Source organism: Carassius carassius, chromosome 16 (genome assembly GCF_963082965.1).
Source record: "Carassius carassius chromosome 16, fCarCar2.1, whole genome shotgun sequence".
NCBI classification, from domain to species: Eukaryota; Metazoa; Chordata; class Actinopteri; order Cypriniformes; family Cyprinidae; genus Carassius; species Carassius carassius.
This window is the reverse complement of record NC_081770.1, coordinates 16,032,698-16,045,518: the sequence shown is the minus strand read 5'-3', so window position 1 is coordinate 16,045,518 and position 12,821 is coordinate 16,032,698. Positions and strand designations below refer to the sequence as shown.

The window sequence follows — 12,821 nt, the reverse complement described above, 5'->3', positions numbered from 1 at the left end:
ATGTAACAGATGAATCTCCTTGTGCTCAGGGTCTGACATTTATGACATCAAACAAGCAGAGGACAGAGCACATCGCACAGGGCAGACCAAGACGGTACACATCCACTACCTCATCGCCAAAGGAAACTTTGACACCGTCATGTGGTCCATGTTAAACTGAACGGTAGCTCAACCTTCAGATAAGGAAAAAATGTCACCTTCAGTATTCATAGATGCACCCCAAAATTTTCCACTGTCATTTTGTGAAAGTTTTTATAAATTACTTTAAATGTACAGTTTTGAATTGGTGCATACTTAGTTTTTCAGACTTGCCGAAGCACTTCTAAAATAATCAATATGTAATGTCTTGGGAATAAATTAAGTGGCAACACAATATCTACTGTAAACTTTGGAGAGACTTGTTTGGAAAATGTGCCTTAATTTTCTGTGATTCTTACAAATGATATTGGACAGGAAACGGTTACGGGCAGCGCTATGAACGGAAAGAAAGAGTATTTGAAAGCTGAGGTGGGAGACGAAGAGAAATGGGACTTTCTGAACTTTGCTAAGGCATGGACACCAAGTGACACCATGGAAGGTGACTCTGAGGAGGACAAGGACGGAATTTTCTTTTCTCACGTATGTAAAAGTTTCATTGTATTAGATGTAAAATGCGACTTTAGTTGCACCAAAATGAAGATTCTTGGCTAAAGACGAAGCCAAACAAAATGAAACACTGGGCCGAATACCAAACACCGAACACAGTTTTCCGTGTATACTTCCCCTATGTATTTTTTTCCCCCATTGCATAAATTAAATATCCATATATTTTACTGTTTTTATTGTGCATTTCAAAGAAAAAAATTATTACAAAACAATGATTTTAAAATATTTACTTAACACTGAACCTTTTTTAACATTCTAGCAAACATTACGTATACAAACAAAGCACAATTTATCTTAAAAATTTATAAATTAATAAAATTATATTTTTGGGCCATTTTTGAGACCCCCTTGAATCAGGCATGTATTTTTACTGGACAGATAAATGCAGCCTTGCTAAGCAGAAGATACTTCTTGTAAACTGGTACTTTTGACATTCCTAAGGCTTCCCATCTTTCATGAAAACCTGAACCTCACAAAGTGCTTTTCTCTCTGAAGTGTCTTTGGTTTCATCACTTTGCTGTCATGAGATGAAGTTTCTTAGCCTCAAACACTTTGTGTGTCACAAAAAGTGTTCTTTTCCTTTCCATCTGACAGTTTGAAAGGGACAAGCAGCACGACATCCGATCGTTTTTTTCCCCCCTCTGTGAACATAGAAAAGAAGAGGAAACAAACTGGGGATTCACCCTCCGACGGATCTCCTCTCGCTCAGTTACCTAAGGGGGCGGAGCCTGTTCGAACCCCGGAGATCCAGAGCTCTGATTTGGCTGACCAGAAGGCTGACCAGGGGGAGGACATTTCTCAACAGGTGAAGCAGTTTAGGCAGGTTAGCCCCTCGTCACGACGCGGGGGTAGAAGAGCCCCCGTCATCCTTGTGTGCCCCCCGAAGGCTCTCGGCGGGACTGCAGGCTCAGCACCACAATCAGAAGTAGAACTGTTCGGCATGTTCATTCTCCAACAACGGATTGCTACTACACTGCGAGAGGTGTGAAAGTCCACGAAATGCACAGAAAGGTGAAATCTACACACACGCATGAATCGGCTTGAAATCATGTGGCTTGTTGAGGTGCTGTTAAAATTCAGACTGAGCCATTATTTAACTTGATTTAACTCAAAACTGCTCAGGAAAACTAAGCAAGCATTTAACAACACCCTTGGCAATCACAATATGCTAAATCTATTCAAAACATCTTAGCAAAATCCTGATATTATCGCACTTATGGCACATTTTCTTAATTTATAATGAGGTTTTAAAGTCTGAAATCAGTGGTGACTTCTAGTTCGCATTTTTAACCTGTAAAATAATCAAATTAAATAATTTAGATTTTTATATTAATAATATATTAATATATATTATTATATATTTTGTACATGAACTAAATGTAATTTAATAGAAAAATAAATGAATTTTAATAAAAGAAATGTTAAATCCATAATATTTCTATATTTTTATTGTTTTTTAAGCTTGTAGCATAATAGTTTTAATGAGAAGTTAAACTATTTTAACAATTTAAATATGTGTTTGTTTTGTTTTGTCTTTTGTGTTCATGACAGTAGCACTTGAATAATAAATAAATGTATATATATATATATATATATATATATATATATATATATATAAAAATATAAAATAAATGTAAATATTTTCTAAACTAAATTTTGTACTATTTTAAGTAAATATATTTTACACTGTGTATTAGTGTTGTCAAAAGACCCGGCACTTCGGTACCAAGTCGGTACTAAAAAAATTAAAATGTGACTGTACCAGGTTTCTTTAAGTACCGGTGGTAACGAGTACCCGGTCAACCCGGTTCTTGACGCATAGAGCGATATGATTCATGAAAATGAAACTTACATTTTAATATGGACAGTCACAGAATTTGTCAAAGTTAGCATAAATCAATCAAATCAAATCTCCATATGGACCAGTATCTGTAAATGTTAAGCCGCAAAAGTTGTTTGAAATATGAATCCTGCATGTTCTGTGTGTGGATTAATAAATGGTAGAGATGTGCGGGTTTGTTTACTACATAGACGTAATTTCAGCATCTGCCGTCTCAATGAGGACGTAAATACATAAACAATAGGGGTGGCACGGTTCGCTGAAAAAAAAAAAAACTAACCGTTCGGTTCACAACACACGGTTCGGCGCGCGTTGGGAACGCGGTTCAACTTAAATCTGACAAAGCATCTGTAATATGGTTTGCTATAAATAACACGTAAAACAAACAGGGTTCAGCAAATATATGTTTCGGTTGATGGATGCGCATTCTGGATTCCCAGATATTACAACAACAACGATGAGACAGAGAGAGAAAAAAACCCTGGACAAATCATTCACTCTTGTTCAACACAAATGCTGTATATGACCAGTCATTTATTCCGTCATCACCCAATATATTATATACTGTGTATATACATATATATATATACTGTATATATTAGTGGTGTCAAATGATTAATCGCGATTAATCACATACAAAATAACAGTTTTGTTTGTTATGTATATATAAATACACATACACAAAGTATATATTTGGATATTTACGTTTTTACATGTCAACATATTCAACATTTTTCTGAAATATATACATGCATTTGTGTGTATTTATATTTACACAATAAATATGCACAGAACACAAAAATTATGCAAACAAAAACTTTTCTTTTAGATGCAATTATTCACAGTTTATTGTTTGACACCACTAATATATATATGCATACACTCATACACGTGCATGTCATTTTTAAGCTTATATTCGTCACTATAATATTTAAGTTAAATTATTTTACCAATTAAAGAATGTCCTAGCATTTTGTTTGTGTTAATCCTAAAAATATATAAATAAATAAATATTATTATTTATAAATTTTATTTTATTACCACAATGAAAATTTTTTCATTAAATATTTTTTATGTATAATATTTAAATATTACTTTTTTAACAGTTTAAGAATGTCTTAGCGGTTGGTTTGTCTTTTGTGTTAGTGGCAGTTGCACTCAAATCCTAAAAAAGCTTTTTACTTCCACGTCTAAATCTAAATTAGATTTTGAACCCCAGATTTTCAGTTTGGTCTGGGACTTTTGGACCCCTGTATATTTGACGGGCTTTATAAAGGCACAGCTGATCCAGGGCACTGATCCTCAGTAAAGCGATGTCGAAGCTTCCTCCCCTCTCTTGCTGAACTTACAATAGAATCCAAATGCGAAAGAACAACAGGCAGAAACGTTTTAAAGAGAAAAAAGGAGGTGTGCGCGCTGAACGACAGAAATAGATCAGATTGAAAATGACTCATTATCACGGCCACAGTGAGGCGGAATGGATTTTGGCACCTGTCAAATCAAGAATGCTGCTTTCCTTCAGCGTCACCGCTGGAAAACTTTGTGAAATCTTCGTAAGCTTTGTTTTCGCCATCAAGTCCAATGCCATCGATCAGATCGTCAGCCTGTCTTCTGACAACAGCCTGGTGATGCAAAATCAAACACAAAGATATAAGCACATAGCAGGCCAGATGCTGCTGTCTTATTACACACGTACTGTACATCTGTGTGTTTGTGTTCGCCCGCCGCTCTGACACGCATGAAAGCCACAATCTGTACACACATGCACTCAAAGCACAACGTATGTGTTTTCTTTGTTCTTTAAAGGAGTAGTTCACCTAAACGAAACAATTTATATATTAATTTATATCATTTGTTTATTTTAATTTCATTTATGTTAGGCATGTGCAATAATATGATTGGATCTATAATTGGATATTATTAAAGAAAATATAGTATATACAAAATATTATTTAAATACTATACATCTATATAATATTATATATTATTAATATATTAATATAAATAATATAATTGTTTATGTATATATATATATATATATATATATATATATATATTTATACTGTACATATACACACACACACACAAAACAATATACTGTATATGATTTGTATACCTTTATATTATATTAAAATACTTTTTTTCTCTTCTAGATATTTCTCTAACTAGATATTATTACCAAAAATATAATATTATTATTTTAATGTCTATATAGTGTTTTATAATAATGATAGATAGATAGATAGATAGATAGATAGATAGATAGATAGATAGATAGATAATGAAAATACATGTAATTTATTATTATTTATTTCTGTATTATATGTATTACACATGAGTGACTAAATGGCTTAGAAATGCAGATGGCTCTCACATACAGTACAACATCGCTGTTAAAATACAGCAGTTGCTTGCAGACACAGAAAACGATCACATGACTGTAGATCAAAAACTTGGAGTAAATATCTGATTAATTTAAGCATAAGCATAAAACAAACGCTGTGTCTCCATCAACTCAACACTCACCCATCAAAGCATGAGTGAAAACCACAGCAACGATGTGTCAACACTTCACTTTGGAGAGAAACCAAGCAGCTTCCAGACTCGCAAAATCAGACACCAAGAATTTTTTATTGAAACGCTGTCATGGGCAAATAGAGCATATTTACACAACGCAAGGTGTTTATGCTTTCAAAACCTCACTTTAGTCCTCCGGAAACTCCCATCATGCATTAGAGTTTTTTCTTTCTTCAATTTAACCTTTATTTAACAAGGCAAGTCACTTAACAATACATTCTTGTTTACAACAACAGCCTTTCAAAAAAAAATAAAAAATACAGAAAAGAGGAACTTTTTTCAACACAAAGCATTTACCTATTTGTCCAAGATATTTATAAATCCATGGTCATAGATGCTGTTATTATGATGATGATAATCATTATGTTGATATATCATCAACATCATGATTAGTTTAAACTTTTAACATTTTTTGTTAATGTTTTGTTAATGATTTTAATATATATATATATATATATTAGAAATTGTATATACTTTATTTAGTTTTTTAGAGAGTAGTATTTAGCTGTTTGCAATATTTATGCAATCATAAATTAGCAAGAATGTGTTATCTACTTGTATTTATTTAATCTTTTTGTTTGTTTGTTTATTTGTTTGTTTGTTTTACTTAAAATTATTTTATTTAAAAACTATTTTTCTTTAAGTCAAATTAATATTTTTCTAGCACTTGTAAATGTAGAGACAAAAAAAAAGTATAAATAAGTGTTTACTATTATTATTATTGTTGTTGATTTTTAGACTATGCTGGATTGGCATGAAGCCATTTTTCATGTACTTTTCTAGATGTGCAATCAAAATTTTGCAGAAACAAAATACATATATGGTGCCTCAGGGCTCAGTTCTTGGACCACTTCTCTTCTCTGTCTACATGGCATCATTAGGTTCTGTCATTCAGAAACATGGCTTTTCATACCACTGCTATGCTGTTGACACTCAACTCTACCTCTCATTCCATCCTGATGATCCGACGGTAACTATTCGCATCTCAGCTTGTCTAACAGACATTTCTTCCTGGATGAAGGACCATCACCTTCAACTCAAACTTGCCAAGACAGAACTGCTTCTGGTTCAAGCAAACCCATCGTTTCATCACAATTTCACCATCCATAACTCCTTCAGATTATCATCTGATTTTCTCAGACCACATTGCTTAAACTCTCTGATCCTGCAGATTTGCGTTATTCAACATCATGAAGATCCAGCCCTTTCTTTCGGATGATGCTGTACAACTCCTTGTTCAAGCTCTTGTTCTGTCCAGGCTGGACTATTGCAATGCCCTCTTGGCAGGTCTTCCAGCCAATTCTATCAAACCTTTACAATTAATTCAGAACGCGGCAGCAAGATTAATTTTTAATGAGCCAAAAAGAATACAGGTCACACCTCTGTTTATCAATTTGCACTGGCTTCCAATAGCTGCTCGCATAAAATTAAAGGCATTGATGTTTGCCTACAAGACCATCACTGGCTCTGCACCCATTTACCTGAATTCATTACTTCAGACCTGTGTGCCCTCTAGAAGCTTGTGTTCTGCAAGTGAACGTCACTTGATTGTACCATCACAAGGAGGCACATGGTGAGGTGGAATGACCTCCCCAACTCAATCCAAGCAGCTGAGTCCTTATCTATCTTCAAGAATCGGCTTAAAAACACATTTCTTCCACCTTTATTTAACCGTCTAACTGTAGCACTCTTTATTCTAAAAAAGTATCCCTTTTAGACTTGCACTCTATTCATTTACAGCTTGTTTTGAAAACTAACACTAGTTTCTGTAATCTTTTTGTATTCTATCTGTTTTCTTTTTATTTACTATATAATTAACAAAAGCAAAAAATGCCTCTAACACGAGCTTGCTCTATACTTTTTGTATTCTATCAGTTTTTTTATTATATAATGTTAAAACAAAGACCTTTCTACATGTACTGTGTTAACCTAACTGAGACTTGTTATAGCACTTATATATCATTGCTCTTTTTGTTGTTTTTGATTGTTTCCACTGTCTTCATCTGTAAGTCACTTTGGATAAAAGTGTCTGCTAAATGAATAAATGTAAATGTATATATTATAGTATAAATTAATTATATTTTAAGATTTTCTTATTAAATATTTGGGATTTTAATTTATTTAAAATTATTTATATATATATATATAATTATTATTATTTCAAGACCGTTTGTTTGGCCCTGTTGATCACAAGTGTTGTAAATTTGCAGAAAAAAAAATTGTCCTGAAAAATCCCATCATGCATCATTGTATTCATTTCGACCTTCTGTAAACCTTTTTTTTTCTTCCTTTTAAAACGGAAAAATATGAATCCGTGAAAGCGAGCGTCTCCGAACATGGCAATTTTACCCGTTTGGCCTTGCTTTTAACAGATCTGCGGTCACGAAGGTGCCCATTTACACAAACTCATATCATCCAATTTCATGTTTTGAAACCAGTGCATGATCTACATATTATTCCCTGTTTGAACCTTTCAGTTTTCAGTTCATCCGAATGAAAGCGGCAAGTTTTTAAGCCATCCATCCTGGACCGTTACACATCAGCGGCCACAAAGGTGGCACCGCATAGCTACTCCAGACAGTGATGAGGGTTCAGATACGCAGCGGGAGTTGTTTTCTGCTAGTCTCTGGCTTTCTTTCGGCAAGCCGGCTCGTTAAGAGACAGCACAGCAGTGGAGCTTTTATTCGGCTTCTCACAAATTCAGCTGACATTTTAGAAGATCCATACGAGACCTTTCAGCGAGAGTGAGAAGGAGAGGGCGAAAAAGAAAGAAAGAAAGAAAGAAAGGGTAATGCAAAGCTCGGAGGGGATGGTGTGAAAAAGAAGAGCGCTAGAATCCGAAAAGGGAAAACGAACGAGCGAATCAGAGGTGTGGAAATTCATTAGCGGCCCTCGAAGGAAGACAATCGCAATTATCAAACTCCTCCACAGCCTCGCGGATCCAAATAAACTTCGTCATTACAGAGAGAGCGTCCTGTCACGTTTTTGATGATCGGCTCCCTCGGGGAGACGGTGAGACAACAGCTATGAGACAGATAATGCATTTCAGCACCTCCACATCGTAAAGATGCTTTTCTGAGATGGAAGGGCACAAGGGAGGCTTTAAATGTAGACGTATTTTTTCCCCCCGCCGTGTCCCGTGGCGCCATATGGCAGAGAGATGTGAAACTGCTGGTCTGAGGGAAGGAAATCAGTCAAACGCAAAACAGACAGCATCTGTTCCTCGCTCGGTGAGCTCGACGCGTGTTCAGACGACTGCAGAGAACTGTGACGGCCCTCTGTGGCTGTGAGAGCCCGGCCAGAGGCCCACATTAAAGACCTGTTCAAGAAATGACAGGAAAATTGGATCATTTACTCACTCCTGTGCTGTTTTTGATGCTTGCAAAAAGAGAAATTGCAAATGATGTCCTGGTCGCTCTTTTTTTATGCAGCTACAATGAGCTCCTAAAGGTGACCGGACTGCTTTAGATAAGATTAATATTGTGTTTAATTCAAAGAAAACTTTAGAAATAGTTGAGTATATATATATAACCTAATAATCTGTTAAATCTAATCAAATATATTTTAATTAAAAATAAACATTTTAAAATTAAACGGTAATAATTTATTGAAAACAATGAAACTCAAAACGTAGTGCTGTGTATTGTATTTATACATAATAAAATTGAATATTTGATTAATAGTATAATAGTATATTTTTAATAAAAATAATTAACATTAATTAATAATTATTCATTAAAAAATAAACGATAGATGGTGCCATTAATGTATTTATATATAATAAATTGGATATTTGATAAAAAAGTGTGTTTCTATTAAAAACACAATTTTATTTAATTACAGTTAAATTATAATAAAAAAAAAAATTAAGACTCAGTACATCGGAGGTTTGATTAATAGTATATATTTTAAATTAAAAATGATTAAATGTAATAGTAATTCATTAAAAAACCATAAATACACATTTGTGTATAATAAATAGTGTATAAATTAGATATTCGATTATATAATAGTATATTAAAAAATAAACACCATTTAATTTAATTACAATTAAATTATAATAAAAAACTTAAACTCAATACATTGGATGTTTGGATTTTTAATTAAAAATAAGAAAATAACAGTAATTTTATATTGTATTTTTATATATATATAAATTTTATTTTATTATATAACAGTATCATTTTATTAAAATATTAAAAAGCAAAATTTTAGTATATATTTTTAATTATAATAATAAAAATAATAATAATATTAAATTGCAGTAATTCAACGTGTATTATTAAAGACAGATGTAAGGCTTTTGAAGATGCTTGGAGAATGAGGATGTATTTGATGAGATAAAAGATATGTAAGAAATGTTTTTTACTAGGAGGAATTTATTTCTTGAATTTTATTTTATTTTATTGTTTGATTATTTCTATGTGTATGCATGTATTTGTGTATATATGGGTATTTGTGTATGTTTATATTTTTGTATTATATTTATTTTGGATGAAGTTTATTTAATATTATTACATTTTTGAATACAATTTACAAATTGTCACCCTCTTCTTTTATGTTCCATGGAAGAAATCAAGTCATACAGTCATTAAACCATAATTTAAATTCTAGGGTGAGATATCAGTTTATATCTGACTAGTTTTGTGCAGTAAAATGTGACAATCAAGCTAAAACAGAACTGACGTATGGTTTAAAACAGAGGAACAAGGTTGACTCTATAGATGCAACTCATCCTCTATGTCTCTCTCTCTCTCTCTGTTAGCTCCCAGCACATCTTCATCTCTACCGGATCACCCCCATCCTCCTCATCGCTCACTACCATCTGCATCTCCGATTCAGATCAAGAAAACGAACCAGCCACCCCCAGCACCCCTCAAACTCCACACACACGTCCAAACTTACAGGACAGTCCTGATGTGGCAGAAACACACATGGATGAATCTCAAGAAATGCAACGAAAGAATGAGTTCAGCTCACAAACTCTCCAGCGGTGATCCAGGTCTGTTCCAAACACACTGCCGCCACTTTCAGGAATTTATTTCCATACTACGAAAGCAATTATTTACGAGACATTTACGAGATATTTCACCACCAATTGTACAGAAACTCTCAGGATTTTTTCTTGTAATACATTTTATTATTTATAAAAATATATTTAAAATATATTCATAATTTTAGTTGTATATTCATTAATCTTTTATATTATTAAAAAAATTATTACTTAAAAAAATACAGTCTAATTTTATCTATAATTATAGAAACCGTTATGATTTCATATTTTATATTATTCAAAATATATTTTAAATATATTAATAGTTGTATTTGTATATTCAACAGTCTTTTAAATTATTTTTAAAATGCTTTTTTAATAAAAACATTTGTGTGTGTATATATATATATATATATATATATATATATGTATGTGTAATTTAGCAGTTATTTAATATTTTCAATTATTTAAAAACATTATTATAAAAATGCAATAAAAGCTGGAGATTATTCAAGTAATATAATTTTACAGAAACTCCAAGACAGTCCTTCAAACCTGAATGATTTTCTCTTTTGCCAGTTTTCTTTTTTTATAAAGTTACAAGTAACAAGACGTGAAATTTCGGTGTCATTGAATCCGAAAAGAAGCGAAGAGCGGCCTGCACCTTTTGCGAAATATCTCTCGTTGCGTTCTTTAAGAGACAACATCAGCCCTCGATGATCAAAATTACCTTCTAAGAACAATTTCACAGTTGCGTCAGCGCAGCTAAGAGCACGTCTGCATGAAATATGGATAATAACAGGCCATTTCAAAGCCAGACAATCGACGAGCGTTCACCTTTCTTATAAAGAGTGCAATTTTCAGACACTGCAGGGTTTGTCTTAACGCCCACCTCTACGAAACACGCACAGAATCCCAGCTTCCCAGCAGCACACAGTAAGCATAATGGCTCTTTAATAACACGTTGTGATTGGCCAGCCGGTGACGGCTCGGCTATTTTAGACCGCAGTAGGGTTCTGGTAACTAAGCCTTGTGGGGCGTCTTTGCAGCGAGCCTGACCCAAATGAATGTAGAACAGCTCTGTGGGATGAAATCCGGACGAATCCGATTTCTCCGAACGGCGGGATCGTTTGAGGTCACGGCGTACCTGCTGCATCCCAGTGTTCTTTAGCACTCGCGTCACCTGACCTTTATCAGGAGCATAATGATCTCCGCTCCTCTCGTCCTCTCATTGCCCTGCTCTCTTTTTTTCTCCTCCTATTAGTCACTCCGGGTTTCCCATCATGTCTCTCTCTCTCTCTCTCTCTCTCTCTCTCTGTTAGCTAAAGGCATTCAGAGGGAGTCGGATGACTTTGTTCCCGTGTACGACTGTCTGAAGTTCTGTGTACAGTGTTCACACCAAGAACGATAACTATTAAGATATCTATAAAGATATTAGAGTCCCCACCAGCGGACGAGATCATCTGTAAGCACACGCTTATCTGCTGCTTTAAACTCTCCAGCTCGTTACAGCAGGATTGATTCTGATTGGCTGTCAATGTTTTTATCGTACATCCGCTGGAAAAAAATGATTTCTGAAAATGATTCCAACGATATTGTTTCTCTGTGCCTTCATCGTTATAGCTGTGGTGTGGACTCTGCTATTCTTTAACACTGAGAATGATTTTTAGAACAAAATCTTTATAGTTATCGTGCTGTGTGTGAACGCGGCTTTAGAAACCCAAGCATCTGCAGTATATTCTAAATTCATGTTATTACGATGATTTTTGCTGCCGAACTTCAGGAATTTTTTCGATAAAGCATTTTATTTGACTCTTGACATTTCATGAGCATTGTGAGTTTTAATAGCGTATCTTGCCATCAAAATGGCACCTTGTTTCTGTGAATCAGTTCTAATGAATCGTGTGTTTCAGTGAATCTAATCTAGTGTTCGATTTAGTTCTTTTACTGTCAAAAAAATGCCTGCTTGGGGTTGAATTCAGAGTTTGAACCAATAGTTGATCTGAAATCATCCCCTTTAAAGCACTGCAGAAAATAATCTCTCTCCCTCTCTCTCTCATGGTGAGTTCACACCAGATTAAAATTATTTTATATTTAGTTTTTTTTTTATACTAATTTCTTTTTTTACAATATTAAAAAGACGGTTTGTATTTAATAAATATATGTTTTATAATTTCTTAGCTTTTTCATCAGTTATTTTCAATAGCTGTGAATGTGAATCAGTACATTATTTGTTAGGTGGTTTTTAATTTTATTTTCACAATTTTAATACAAATTTTATTTTTTCCTTAGTTTTACAAATATATTTATATTTGGCATGACAATGATTTCACTGCCCCTGGATGTTTAATTAAAATATTTTAAATAATATTTTAATATAATTTATAAAATGAAATGCATTTTTTTATAGATATAGAATTGTGTATTAAATAGTCTATTGTTTTTAAATTTGTTTTTTTTATAAAAAATATTTTTTAATTTTATAAGTAGTATTGGAAGTAATATACATATTATAATTATATAGAACTATATGTAAATTATACATATAAATGTAATATAAATATCATTTTAAAATATGTAATATTTTTTATAAAATATTAAATACATATATTATATTTTTACAATATTACACGTTTAAATAATTACATTTATATTTTATTTATATGTATAATTTAGTTAGTATTTAATATTTTATATTATTTTTTAAATTCAATGTATATTTTCAGAATAATTTAGCAATAATATTTTGTATTTAAATATATATAT

The 12,821-nt window shown here is 32.9% G+C and overlaps 1 pseudogene; it reads left to right on the top strand.

Annotated features, from left to right (window-relative positions):
- Positions 1-12,821, top strand: part of LOC132160193 (DNA annealing helicase and endonuclease ZRANB3-like) — a 51,460-nt pseudogene that overhangs the window by 26,972 nt on the left and 11,667 nt on the right.